This window comes from Diabrotica virgifera, chromosome 5 (genome assembly GCF_917563875.1).
Source record: "Diabrotica virgifera virgifera chromosome 5, PGI_DIABVI_V3a".
NCBI lineage: Eukaryota > Metazoa > Arthropoda > Insecta > Coleoptera > Chrysomelidae > Diabrotica > Diabrotica virgifera.
The window spans coordinates 8,832,599-8,846,492 of record NC_065447.1 but is presented as its reverse complement, the minus strand read 5'-3'; the positions used below and the strand labels follow the sequence as shown (position 1 = coordinate 8,846,492).

Here is a 13,894-nt window from a genome sequence, read left to right as displayed (position 1 = left end):
TAGTATGAGTATAATAGATAAAGTTATAGGATCGTGCAAAAAATTTTTTTTCCGATTTCACTTTTTTTCGACGTTTTGAGTTCCCCTGAGTCTAAAAAGCCCTGAGTCTAAAAAGCAAATAAAAAAAAACATGTCGGAAGTATGTACGTATGTACGTACGTATGTCGCCACCTCCCAGCAAAAACTACTGGACCGATTTCGATGAAATTCGGTATGAGTAAGTTTAAGAGAATTTTGTCGAGAAACTAAGCTTTTGAAAAAATTCTCTCAAAGGGGGGCCGAAATAGGGGGGTTATTTGGGGCCCATTTTTGCAAATTTTGACCGAAATGAATGAAATTTAACTTAAAGTTAGCTCATCGATAGGTAAATAGAAATACGGAATTTGACATTTCCAAATCCAAAATAGCGGCCAGCATGGCCGACCGCCCACCCGATACATTTCCCTACCAATCTAAAAACTTGTTTAAGATAAATTTAATTTGAAAACATTTATATAGCCTAAAGATGGGACTATAACAAGAATATTATCGTTTTTCAAAAAAAGTTATGGGTTGCCTATATTTAAGGGGTCAAAATTTGACATAAATTTGAACTAAATTTTCTCAAAAATGACTCCAAGGAATTTGTTTATTTTTTGACATATTTTTGATATCCTATCGCTAAATTGAATAACATTGGTCAGATTTCCTAACTCGTCATAGGAGGGGAGTTATGAATTTTTTATAAAAAAATATTCGAGTGCCCGTAACTACCTCTGTAATAGAAATTAAAATTTGAAATTTGGCAAACATATATAGTACTTTGTTATCTATTAGTACAATTAATTTTACCCACAATATGGCTTACGGTTTAACCGGAAATGAAAAAAAATCTTAATTTTTTACATACGCCCTGTATATTTTTACATATTTTGAAATAATGTAAAATTATCTTTCCAATGACATAAAACTCGTTGCTGTAACTCAAAAACTCGAAAAGTTACAGAAAATTGAAATTTTGCTAGAATCTTGTGGGTGTCCCCTCTCACGCGATCATAGCAGAGCATTATTATAGGGCAGTCAATGAGGGTATTTGGCTCCGAATTCCATCCTACTACATAGATGTACTTGATATTTTCACAGTAAGTAGGGAATAGCTCAAGAAACAAAATCTACCCTATATACTATGGCGCTTTTATCTTGGGGCAATTCCCACCCCTTCAAGGGGGTGGAAAATTTATTGGTCAAAATAAGCATGGAAGTGGCTAGAGAACCTATTTTTAAGCAAAAACTGATCTATACTTTTTTTGAGAACTCAATACTTTTTGAGTTATGCGTAGTTGAAAATTGGCCATTTTCATTTAAAAATGATACGTTTTCGGACGGTTTTTTGTGAATACCTTAAAAACTATGCATCAAACTAAAAACACTATATAAATTTTTTTTTGAAGATATTCTTCTTTAGCGGCGAATCGATTGAGGGTAAAATTTGATTGATCCCCGCGCATGCGCACACCGACAGTATGGTATTATTTATTTTACGGGCTCTGATTGGGTGTTGAAATTTTGAAGTGATCTGTCAATAATTGTTCAATATGGAGGTTATCGGTAAACAAAAATATTGTATAATATTAGTTTTTATTGATGTGTGGACAGAAATAAAATCAAATTTATAATTATAGTGACTTTTTAAATAGTTTTGAAAAGCCGCAGGTACGTAATTCTAAATGTTTCAGTTGGAAATACCTAATAGTTTCAATACCTATCTATTTGGAAAATGTAAACAAAATAATGTAGTTACCTATTAGTAGGCAATGCTTTAATTTACATAATCTGATTACGAACAAACTTTCTACAAATCTTCATCTCATATATCGTTTTCTTACTCTATATTTTGTTGTATTTTATTTCGACAAAAATCAAACTAATAATTTTATTAAATTCATATAAATTTATGGTGTAAACGTTTAGTTTGTGTATATTCCCACATGACGTATACGAGAGCTTGGTGCAGTTTGAATTGGCGTCAACTTTCGTACGGCGCGGTAGACGTGAAGTGGGTTCAAGCCCCAAGCAAGTTATTATTTTTTTATTCTTTTTTTATAGATTTTATGATTGTAAGTATATTATTATATAATTTTTGAAGATATTCTTCTTTTTTGAAAGTGGTAGATAAGAAAGTTAGTTTGATTTTTAAATAAAATAAGTACAAATAACCTTTTAAGTATATTTACTTCGTTTAAATTACCTATTATATAATAGAAGAATATCTTCTTACGTGCGTACAAAGTACACACACACATTCTTTTTTAATTATAAATAACAAAGAGATTCGTTCCTTCGTAAATTTTCTATTTATAATACAAAAAGAGATATGGTAGGTAAAAAGAGTTTGTTTTTTGGTGCATGCTCAAAGTGCTCATGCTTTTGTAGTGTTTGAAAAGGCCTTTAAAACGAGCACCGTTAAATGTCGGTTACATTCAAACTAAGCGAGATATGGTGCAAAAAATATATGACTAATGTACTTTAAGAAAAAATGAGAAGTACATACATTTAACCCCTCATTCACCAGAATTTAAATGCATTGTTTTTCTTTTGCAATACCTCTTAATATAGTGTTATTTCTACTTTAAAAAAGTTGGACGGGTGAAAAAAATAAGATCAAATTATAGAGCGCATTTTTAAATTTTCTTAAAATTCTTCCTTTTGCTCCATGCAATTCGAAAATAAAAATGTTCTATCCCCGAGAAGTGGTGAGAACCGCCCCCATGATAAAAGCGCCATAGTATATAGGATAGACTTTGAATTAGGAGATTGGGCTTTGGGCTACTACCAAAATTTCATTACAATCCATGCAGTAAAATGCAAATATTGTAAACTATTAATTTCTCAGAAAAATGGACTAATTTGAAATGAAAGTATGACTAATATTCTATTAATTTTTGCAATAATTTATAGTGTGTCCCCGAACATTTTCTCAAATGCGGGAATTAATGATGCGTAGAACCATAAAATATTTTCAAGTATACAAGGTGTTTCTAAAATATCAAAATAACGAGTAACTTTGTTATTTTTATAGAATGCCAGTATCTAGTACGATAACGATAATAGATCGGTACGATAAAGTTCTCGGACGGCCCTTCCGACCAGCGTTTTTAGATTTTCTACGATTCCTCAAGGGAAATGAAATTGTTGGGAGGCTCCAGTTCGTCAAAAAATGACGGATTAACATTATTTATCGAGAATTTACCATTTTTAATGATTTTAAAATATGACGAAAATACAGCAGAAACTCGAAAGGCTATTATTTATAGCCCATGAAAGAATTATAGTATAATTTTTTGTCGAAAAACAACGGTTTTAGAGTTTATGCGATTCCTCACGAGAAAAGCAATTGCGGGGACGACGCTTCAGTTCATAACAAATGACGTATTAACGTTATTTTTAATTTTTGGTATTATCTTAAGTATTAAAATTAGTTTAATATTTAAATAAAAAATTAAAATGTTTAAAATATATTTGTTTCGTTGAAATCACAAAAATAGAAGTATAACTTCTTACGTGCGTACAAGGTACGCATACGCACACTCTGTTGATTTCGTTTAAAACACTAGATAATAATTTAATTTCCTATTTAAATGCAACTATAAGATACATCTTGAGAATTTTATAAAGAATATAATCACGATTATCCCAATAACGAAGCCCTTCGAGGAATATCTCGTTCACAGTATTATGTTCAACATGAATTTTCATCGAAACTTAATAGATGGACATAGCACGGGAGATTAACTTTTTAGTTGATGAACGCCGTAAGCAACTGCTTAATTAATACCTACACCACTAACAATGTTATCTACTAGATATTATGATAGTAATCGATATTTGTCAAATAACTTTATTTAAACTAATGAACGTATAGTAGCTATACCTAATCTCATTATATTCAAGAACAAAAATAAGAGACAAAGTTTACAAACCTTTTAAATGCAGCAATTTGTAGTAGGGCTTATATACTAAGAAAAAACCAAATATACTTATTATATATTGGTTGCTAAAAACCATCAAATGTTCAACAAAGAATCCAAATTAACAAATAGGTATACCTTTGACCAAAGAACTATAGAAGAAAAAGCTTACGAATGCGACATAGAACTATATTATGTATATTGACTTTAGACAAGCTTTTGATAGTGTGAAAAGAGACAAAATGCTGGAAGACCGTCGTAATCTAGGTATACCTAATAATTATATCAGCTTCATAAAAATGACATTGCAGGGTTCAAAATCCGCAGTCAGAGTAGATCGAGAAGTGAACCTCCCAACCCCCTGTTTGACATCATAATGGGAGTGAGACAGGGAGACGCTCTATCAAACATGCTATTCTACCTAGTTCTTGAGTCAGTCATCAGAAAAACCACTGTAAACGGCCTTATAGACACGAAGATAGTACGAATTACTGCATAATATGCAGACGATGTAGTTAGTTATCATTAGTAGGAACACGCCACGACTAGTGGAAGCGTTCAAAGAAATTGATCCTGATGAAGCACTAAAAAGGGGGCTTAACATAAACGAAGAAAAAATGAAGTACATGACCGTCAAAAGAATACCTGACAATGAAAATTATATCACAATAGACCAGGGGCGTAACAGAGGCCCCCGCAGCATGAAGCTTGCGGGGGGCCCCAATCGATCAGCGGCCCCATCTTTTCTGACATTATGTAAAAATCTGTTATATATTATTTTACGTGTTATATATTATTTTACGTGTGTATATATCCTTTCCGGTCTCTCGAACTTTTATGGTAACGGCAATAAACTATAATGCTCTCATGCTCTGTACGTGACTATTGAAAGATTTGAGAATTGCAATTTGCTGAATTTTAGAACAATATTTCTAAATCTAGAAATAGGTTTCCTCTTTAATATCTACCTACGTTTAGTATTTCGATACATACAATTATTGAGAGGCGTAACAGAGGCCCCCGCAGCCTGAAATTTACGGGGGGCCCCAATATGTCAGGGGCCCCATCTTTCGTCTAATATATGTAAACATGTGTTGTTATATTATTCGCATATTATATTATACGTTTTTTAAGCAGTGCAGTATTAAAAATTAAGTTGCCCATCCGAATTATTAAAATTGTAGAATTCGCTGATAGTAGTGCACGAAGAAAGTTGTTCTTCTCATAGAAAAATACTATGTACTAATGTAATCATTTAGTAATTTTTGTTCTATTTTATTCTACACCAATAAAGATAAAAAATTCAAGTCGTCATAAACAATGCATAAATACACCAAGAGTTCAGTAAATCACAGTTTTGGAGTGAAATTATCAGCGTCAGGACGTACGTATTCGCTTGACAATTTGGATTTAGGTTCTAGTTACACTCCACTTCAAAGTTAGTCTTATGCCGTTGGTTGCTTTTACTACTTCGGGGGTGACACCACCTCTTGGGGTAAAAAACATACGTTTAAAATAAGTCCGGAAATGTATAAATTGACTAATTATAAGCAACTTTTGTTCCATGAAGTTTCTTTATCTATGTTTTCTTTATACTTTTTAAGTCATTTACGAGTGAAAATGTTTATTTTTCAACAAAAAATCACGTTTTCAGACGGGTTTTTCGCAAATAACTCAAAAATAAGTATTTTATCGAATTAAATATTAGATATCGAAAAATATTGGTAGAAAAAATGTAGCATATAAGATACAAAAAAATGGTGTACTTATTTATGAAGTCTATCGACACAGTAAAAGCACAGTTGAAGCTCATGAAAAATGATTCCTATTCGTCCAATTCCAAATCGAATATTTCAACCTGAAATAACCAAAAAATGAAGCACTTTTCGGGAAAAACTTATTAAAACTTTTTTAAATGTTATTATTATTTTTTATAAAGTTTCTAGCACCAAAAGTATACGAGTTACGCTCAAAATAAAGTTGGTCCCTTTTTTGGTAAAAAAAAATCGTGAAAATCTCCCCCTATTTCGCACCCCAAATAAAATTTATCGTTATCCATTTACTTTAAATATTTATTGTTTATATGAAGTAAGTTAGACCGTTTCAAAGTTCTTATTTTTGAAAAAAATTTATTTTATAGTAAAAAAAGTTTTTTTTGGAAAAATGCCTTTTTTCAAAATGACTTAAAAAGTATTAGTGATACGAAAAATCTTAAAGAGTAAAGAAATGTAGGTTTTGCTTTTATAAATATGTTGGCTTTATTCTTTAAGGCAAAAAATGGTTAAGATATGGCTGTGACTATGATTAGTGACTCGTTCAAGCCCTTTCAACTAGAACCCTTTCAAAAATAAGTAATTTGAACCTGTGAAACTTACAGGTCATATAAAAAAGTTACGTAATTTTGGGTGCTAAATAGGGGGACATTTTCACAATTCTTTTACCAAAAAATGGGATTAACATTATTTTGACGGTAACTGGCTTAGGTTTGAAGCTAGAAACTTTTGTAAAAAATAAAAAAAAAGAATGTGTGTGTACTTTGTACGCACGTAAGAAGTTATACTTCTACTACATATTATGTGATTTTTAAGACAATACCAAAAATTTAAAAAAATAAAAGAATAAAACGCACACAAACACATTGAAAAATGCCACAAAGAAAAAATGATTTCTGAACGATAATAATTGTTGGCAAAAATTTTAAATACGCATTTTCTGAAAAAAAAATTATATAACAAATATACTTACAATCATAAAATGCATAAAAAAATAAAAACTTGCATCGGGAATCGAACCCGTAAATTTCGAGGCGCTTTGATTCGTAATCGAAGCCTAGACTCACTCGTCCAATTCCACATTATTTGTCATGTGGAAAAATAGGGTAACTGAACGTTTTACTGTTTGACAGTTGTTTTGAATATAATTAAATTATGTAGTTTAAATTTTGTGGAAGAAAATATTAAACTATAACAAAACGGTAAGAAAACAATATATTAGATGAAGATTGGTAGAACTTTTGTTGGTAATCAAATTAAGTATGTAAATCAAAGCATTACATACCTACTAGATAAATAAATCTACGCCAAAAAATCATAATTTAAAAATAAAAATCGGACCTAATTTGGAATTTCTCTCTAAAATCCCCATTCTTAAGAAAATAAATGTAGAGTAGAGCGTCGATTATCCGAACGTCGATCAACCGAACGACCGCTTATTCAAACTATCGACTCCCGCGTCCCGCACTCGAATACCGAGCAAGCGTTAGTAATTGACGCTTAAAATATCTTCAAGTTTCTTCAATATTGTATCCAAAAATAATTATATTGTTGCAAAGACTGCACTTTTTTGTTTAGTTGCTAGTTGTCATTATCAAGATATAAATAAATATGTAGGTATAAAAATATGGCTTTTATTCACTTGTGGATAAATTTGTATGACTATAAATATGTATCAATATATTGTAGTTCGATTATCCGAACAAATCGGTTTTCCGAACACCTATGACCCCCAATTAGTTCGGATAATCGACGCTCTACTGTATTTCAACCTAATCCAAATGTATAATTACAATATGATTATAATAAAAACTACTTACCAAATTAGAATGAGTTTTCCTTGTCCAAAATAGTCTAAAATTCCAAAAATATAGGTATATGAAAACTATTTAAAAAGGCAGTATAACTATTAACTAACTTTTGTTTGTTGTTTCTTTTCACACAAATTTTAAAACGCAACAACCATAAATAATCTAACTACAGCTGTGCCACAGCCGCCATATTGAATAATTTTTGACATGTCATTTGAACATCCAATCAGAACAAAGTTATAATGCGCATGCGCCGGGATCATAGGTTTTAGCATATAAAAATTCACCCTCATATCGCCGGTAAAGAAGTATAACTTCAATAAAGTTTTTTTAAACACTTTAAAAAAGTTCTAATGAGCTTTCCACGAAAAGTATTTCATTTTTTGGGTATTTCACGTTAAAATATTCGATTTGGAATTTTACGTATAAGAAAAACTTTTCATTATCCACAACTTTTATTTTACTGGGTCGATAAACTTCATTTTAGTTTAATTTTTTATAAGCTACATTTTTGCTAACAATATTCTTTTCGATCAAATACTTACTCTTTGAACTATTTGCGAAAAATCGCCTAAAAACGTGTTTTGTTTGTTGAAGAATAAACATTTTTACTCATAAATAACTCGAAAAGTCTTGAGTTGACCACTTCGGTGGTGACACTGAAAAATTACACGGTATTGCTATATTTTACGTTCATTTACTGGGCTCTAACGACATATAGGTATTAGTAACACATGTCGCATTTAGTAAATTTTTAAAGGGGCCCCATTTCCAATTCTGCAGGGGGGCCCGACGGAGTTTGTTACGCGACTGCAATAGATAACTATAATATTATTGAACTTGTGGATGCCTTCACATATCTGGGCACAGAAATCAACCAGAAAAATTCCGCAAGTAGCGAAATTAATGCACGAATTTTCAGCGGGAACCGTACATACTATGCTAACAAGAAATTGATGACATCGAAATTACTAAACAAAATAACCAAAATGACTATCTACTGAACATTAATTAGACCCGTATTAACCTATGGTTATGAAACCTGAGTAATGATGAAAAGGAATGAAGCCCAACTCAGGACATTCGAGAGAAAAATCCTGAGAAAAGTGTATGGCCCGGTGCAAGAGGAAGACGGCATATTGGAGAATCAGGAGAACAACGAGGTTAATGAATTTAATGAAGGTTACGATATTGTATGTGTTGGAGAACTGTATTCTCCACCCAAAATAAATTCTATTTCACCAACAACAAATTTCCGCGCCGCCTCTGTAACAACCATAAATAATTTCATTACGCAGTGCCTGAAGAAAACTTCCAAGAATGTTAATCTCCGCCCTCTCTTTTACCCAAAGCACCCAACGGAAATATTTGTTAACGGGATGAAAGGGCGGGGTGCAACAGTCAGTCAACTATCAACACTCATTAAGAACGTACGCAAAAACCTCTTTTCATTTACGCTTTTTCGAAGAGAATTCTTCACGCCGCAATTAGCAAAAAGCCGGTACAAAGTGTAAATATATGTGTAGTGGCGTCTTTCACGGATAAGTTGTTAACTCAATTGTTCACATGTAAAATTCTATTTCTTGCCCTTTTCAACTTCATTACAGTCATAGCAAAATAGAAAGTGTTTTATTTACATTAACAATTCAACAGGCCAGAATTACAGCATCTTACGGTTCATTAAAAGTTCTCCTCTTAGCTATCGAAGGCTTAGCGACACATTGAACTTACTGCAAGTGCAAAACGCTGGAAAGAGACATTGGAACTACTCCAAACTCTCCATGGAGGAATGTTGAACACCGGCGTCCCTCCAGTATGCTTTCTGAAAAGTCAAAGACTGTCATGGCAGAGACAAGACGATGAAAAGACAACAAAGGCAATATTACAGTGGAAGCCGATAAGAAGACGAAAAAAGGAAAGACTAGAACGATATGGTTGGATGACGTGGAGACGGCCTGAAAATCATGAACATAAGACAATAGATAAGAAGGGCACAAGAGATATCCGAATGGAAGGACATAGCCAGACAGGCAAAGATCCATCCAGATAAACGGAAAAGTCACAGGTCCAGACAATATCAAAATCGAAATTCTTAAATTAATTGCAGACAACGAACGTAAAAGCCTTGACGGCACCGTTCAATGATATACATATACAGGGTGAGTCACCACTAACGGGACGGAAGATAACAGCGAAATGGTAAAAGATTTGTAAAAAATTTTAAATGAATAGTTTGTAAGTTGATAAAAGCTACATTTTAAAATGATTTTGAAATATACAGGGTGTCCCAATAAATGGCGACGTATCAAAGTTATATTTTTTCTTATGGGACACCCTGTACTTTATTGCATTTTTTAATTGTCCGCAAAAAATAAGATATAGTTTCATAACGCTTCCCTATACCTATGTACAGAGTGTTCGGAGTTATGTTGGATTTTCTTAAAATTTAAAGTTTTAAAAGAAGGCTTATTCTCAAGTTGTTTAAGAAATTATAAAAAAAATTACTTTTACATTTAAATAGTTGGATACTGGTTGAATGTATTCCATTATTGATTACGCATTTATTTACAGCGTGTTCAAAAGTTACAGTTTCATTAATGGATTATTAAATATGTCATATTATCCTTATTTTAAATGGAACACCATGTATATTAATAAATAATTATACCTCTTTACCTCTTAAAAGATTTACCTCTTTCGAATGATGTATGGATGTCCTATACCTAGGTATCATAATTTTTGCGTAATTTGTAAGCAAATCATTTAAAGATAAAATCGCTTGTTGTATTGCACAAGAAAGCAAACATTTTGAACATCTATTACATAACTGACACTTTTTTACTTATAGTAATATGTGGTTCATTTTGTATTATGTATGTATTTGTTTTAATAAAATTATTTGTTTTGTTATATATTTAATTATTTTCAATAACGAAAAAATTTATTTTACAAATCAGCAGCTAAAAGTGTACATTTTTATTTATAACTAGACTTGTTTATACCAACTATGCCAAGATAATGGGTTTAAAAATCGAGAGTGACTCTAAAATAAATATTTTTAAAATCGATTTACCGTTTAAGAAAATTGTAAATTACGCAAAAATTATGACTCCTAGTTATAGAACATCCATATACCATTCGAAAGAGGAACTTTGCTTAGTATAATAATTTATTAATATACGGTGTTCTATTTAAAATAAGCACCATATGACACATTGAATAATCCAATAATGAAACTGTAAATTTTGAACACCCTGTAAATAAATGGGTAATAATCAATCATGGAATACATTAATTATAAGATAATTACCAGACCGTACTGTTATGAAATGACAATGCGATACAATGACATTAATTAACCACATCTTTTGTTTTAAAATGGATTTACAGATTAAGAATTTAAAGAATTGTAAATTACGCAAAAACTATGAGACCTAGGTATAGGACATCTATGTATCATTCGAAAGAGGTAAATTTGTTTAGTTTAATTATTTACTAATATACATGGTGTTCCATTTAAAATAAGCATCATATGACACATTAAATGATCTAATAATGAAACTGTAAATTGTGAACAACCTGTAAATAAATGTGTATTCTCCTTTTCATGAACATTTTTCAGTGCGTCACAAATTATAGAAAAAAAGGTAAGTCCGTGATAATACACATTTATGACATTTATTCTAACGTGACATTTTAGTTAAATCTGACAGTTGTCAAATTTTATTTTCAATTTGGAATAAAACCAAATCAATTGTGTCTATTGCATTTATAAAATGGTATTTTCTTTCATTTGTATAGTCTTATAAATTGTACAGATTATATTGATAATAGTATTATTTTATTTAATAAATAATTCTTTTTTGATTATGGCGCCATCTATCGACAACTAGAATAATCACCAAACTAGAATAATTACCATAGTATTCACAGACGTGCCTTTTTTTCTGTCACATACAATTTAATGCGTTAGAGAGAAATCGAAAAACTGTGACGCACTGAAAGATGATCATGAGAAAAAGAATAATAATCAATCATGGAATACATTCAAGCAATATCCAACTATTTAGATGTAAAATGAATTTTTTATAATTTCTTAAATAACTTCAGAATAAGACTTTTTTTAAAACTCTACATTTTAAGAAAAGTCAACATAACTCAGAACACTCTGTACAAGATATAGGGAAGCCTTATGAAATTATACCTTATTTTTTGCAGACAATTAAAAAATGCAATGAAATATAGGGTGTTCCATAAGAAAAAATATAACTTTGATACGCCGCCATTTATTGCGACACCCTGTATATTTCAAAATAATTTTAAAATGTAGCTTTGATCAACTTACAAACTATTAATTTACAAATATTTTCAAATCTTTTACCATGTCGCTATAATCTTCCGTCCCGTTAGTGGTGACTAACCCTGTAGATTATTATGACACAGGTAAAATACCATCAGACTGGCTAAAATCCACATTCGTAACATTAACGAAAAAGTCCAAAGACTATCAAATATTAAGCTTAATGTCTCATGTCCTGAAAACTTTTCTCACAATCATCCATAACGAATTTACAAGAAGTGTGAGTTCCAAATGAGTGATACTGAGTTCGGATTTCGAAACGCATTGGGAACACGAGAGGCTCTTTTTGCTTTAGATGTGTTAACACAACGATCCAGAGACATTAATGTGGATGTGTACGCATGTTTTATCGATTATCGAAAAGCATTTGGCTGCGTTAACCATCAAAAGTTGATCGCAGTTCTAAGAACAACAACATTGATGAGCAAGACCTGCGAATTATCTCAGAACACTATTGACACCAAACAGCAACAATTATGAAATAGAGCACACAACATCCGAAGATATATCTACAAATGAGACAGGGTTGCGTTTTATCACCGCTATTATTCAATCTGTATTCGGAGTCTAACGAGTACCAGCTAATAAGGTTAACGGTACCAGCATAGACAACATCAGATACGCCGATGATACAGTCCTAATAGCAAGCAACGCACAATAACTCCAAAATATAATAAATGCTGTAGTTTGTCATAGCCAAATATTTGGTTTACATTTAATAAAACTAATATTTTAGTGTTCTCAAAGACACCAATAAACGTAGATTTGTATGCCAAGGGATAAATAATAGAGCAAGTAACGTTCATAAAATATCTTAGAGTAAATATCAATAGCCAGTGTAACCCAAAAAAAGAAATCCTATCAAGAATCTTACAAGCGAGGAAATCACAATTAACGAAGTAGTTACAGGACCTGACATAACTATGGACGAAATTGAACAAGCAATAAGATTAGCAAAGACCAGAAAAGCGACGGGACCAGACGAAATACCGAATGAAATAATAAAGCTCTTCGAAAATTCAGGTAAAAGATCTCTCCTTCATCTTTTTAATAAAGTTTATCAAACTGGCTATATACCAACGGATTGGCTGCTGTCGACTTTTGTGACGATACCTAAAAAAGCAAACGCGAAAAGATGTAGTGACTACCGAACCATTAGCTTGATGAGTCATGTTTTAAAGATATTTCTACGAATTTTGCACTCTAGGATGTACCAAAAAATAGAAGAACAGCTTGGTGATACACAGTTTGGATTCCGCAATAACCTTGGGACCAGAGAAGCACTGTTTAGTATTCAGGTTATGGTACAGAGATGCAGAGATGTCGGACATCCGGTTTATATGTGTTTCATTGACTTTGAGAAGGCCTTTGATCGGGTAAAACATACGGAAATGATTGCTATTCTTCAGAAAGTGGGTATTGATGATAAAGACCTACGCATTATCAAAAATCTTTACTGGCATCAACGTGCAAACATCAGGATTGGCTGGGACACGTCTGAAGAACTTCAAATACGAATAGGAGTAAGGCAGGGCTGCATTTTGTCCCCACTAATATTTAACATCTATTCTGAGTTTGTTTTCAATAAAGCAGTGGATAATGCTCAATGTGGTATCAAAATTAATGGCGTCAATATTAATAATTTGAGATATGCGGATGACACGGTGTTAATTGCGAGCAATTATGAAGAATTTCAACATCTGATTAATAGGATTACCACAACGTGTGATGAATATGGACTCAAAGCTAAACACCGCAAAGACCAAGGTGATGGTTGTCAGTAAGACGCCAATACAACCGGAAGTAGTAACAGCTTATGGTGAACAATTAGAAAGAACTAACAGTATCACCTACCTTGGTTGTAATCTAAATGAGAACTGGGACATGAGCAAAGAAATTAGAATACGTATAGAGAAGGCCAGAACTGCATTCTTTAAGATAAAGAAACTTTTATGTAGAAACAACATTACTTTGAATCTTAAAATTAGATTAGTGAGATGTTAT

General features: G+C 31.9%; 1 protein-coding gene across 3 annotated transcripts in view; it reads right to left on the bottom strand.

Moving 5' to 3' along the window:
- LOC114338119 (GTP-binding protein Rhes) overlaps positions 1-13,894 on the bottom strand; it is a 108,289-nt gene that overhangs the window by 85,173 nt on the left and 9,222 nt on the right. The window contains exon 2 of one of the 3 annotated variants that reach the window (XM_050651274.1): positions 7,540-7,573. The exons of the other annotated variants lie outside the window; for them this stretch is intronic. The gene's annotated coding sequence lies outside the window, so the exon portion shown is untranslated. The remainder of the gene's footprint in view (positions 1-7,539; positions 7,574-13,894) is intronic. 3 annotated transcript variants of the gene reach the window in all.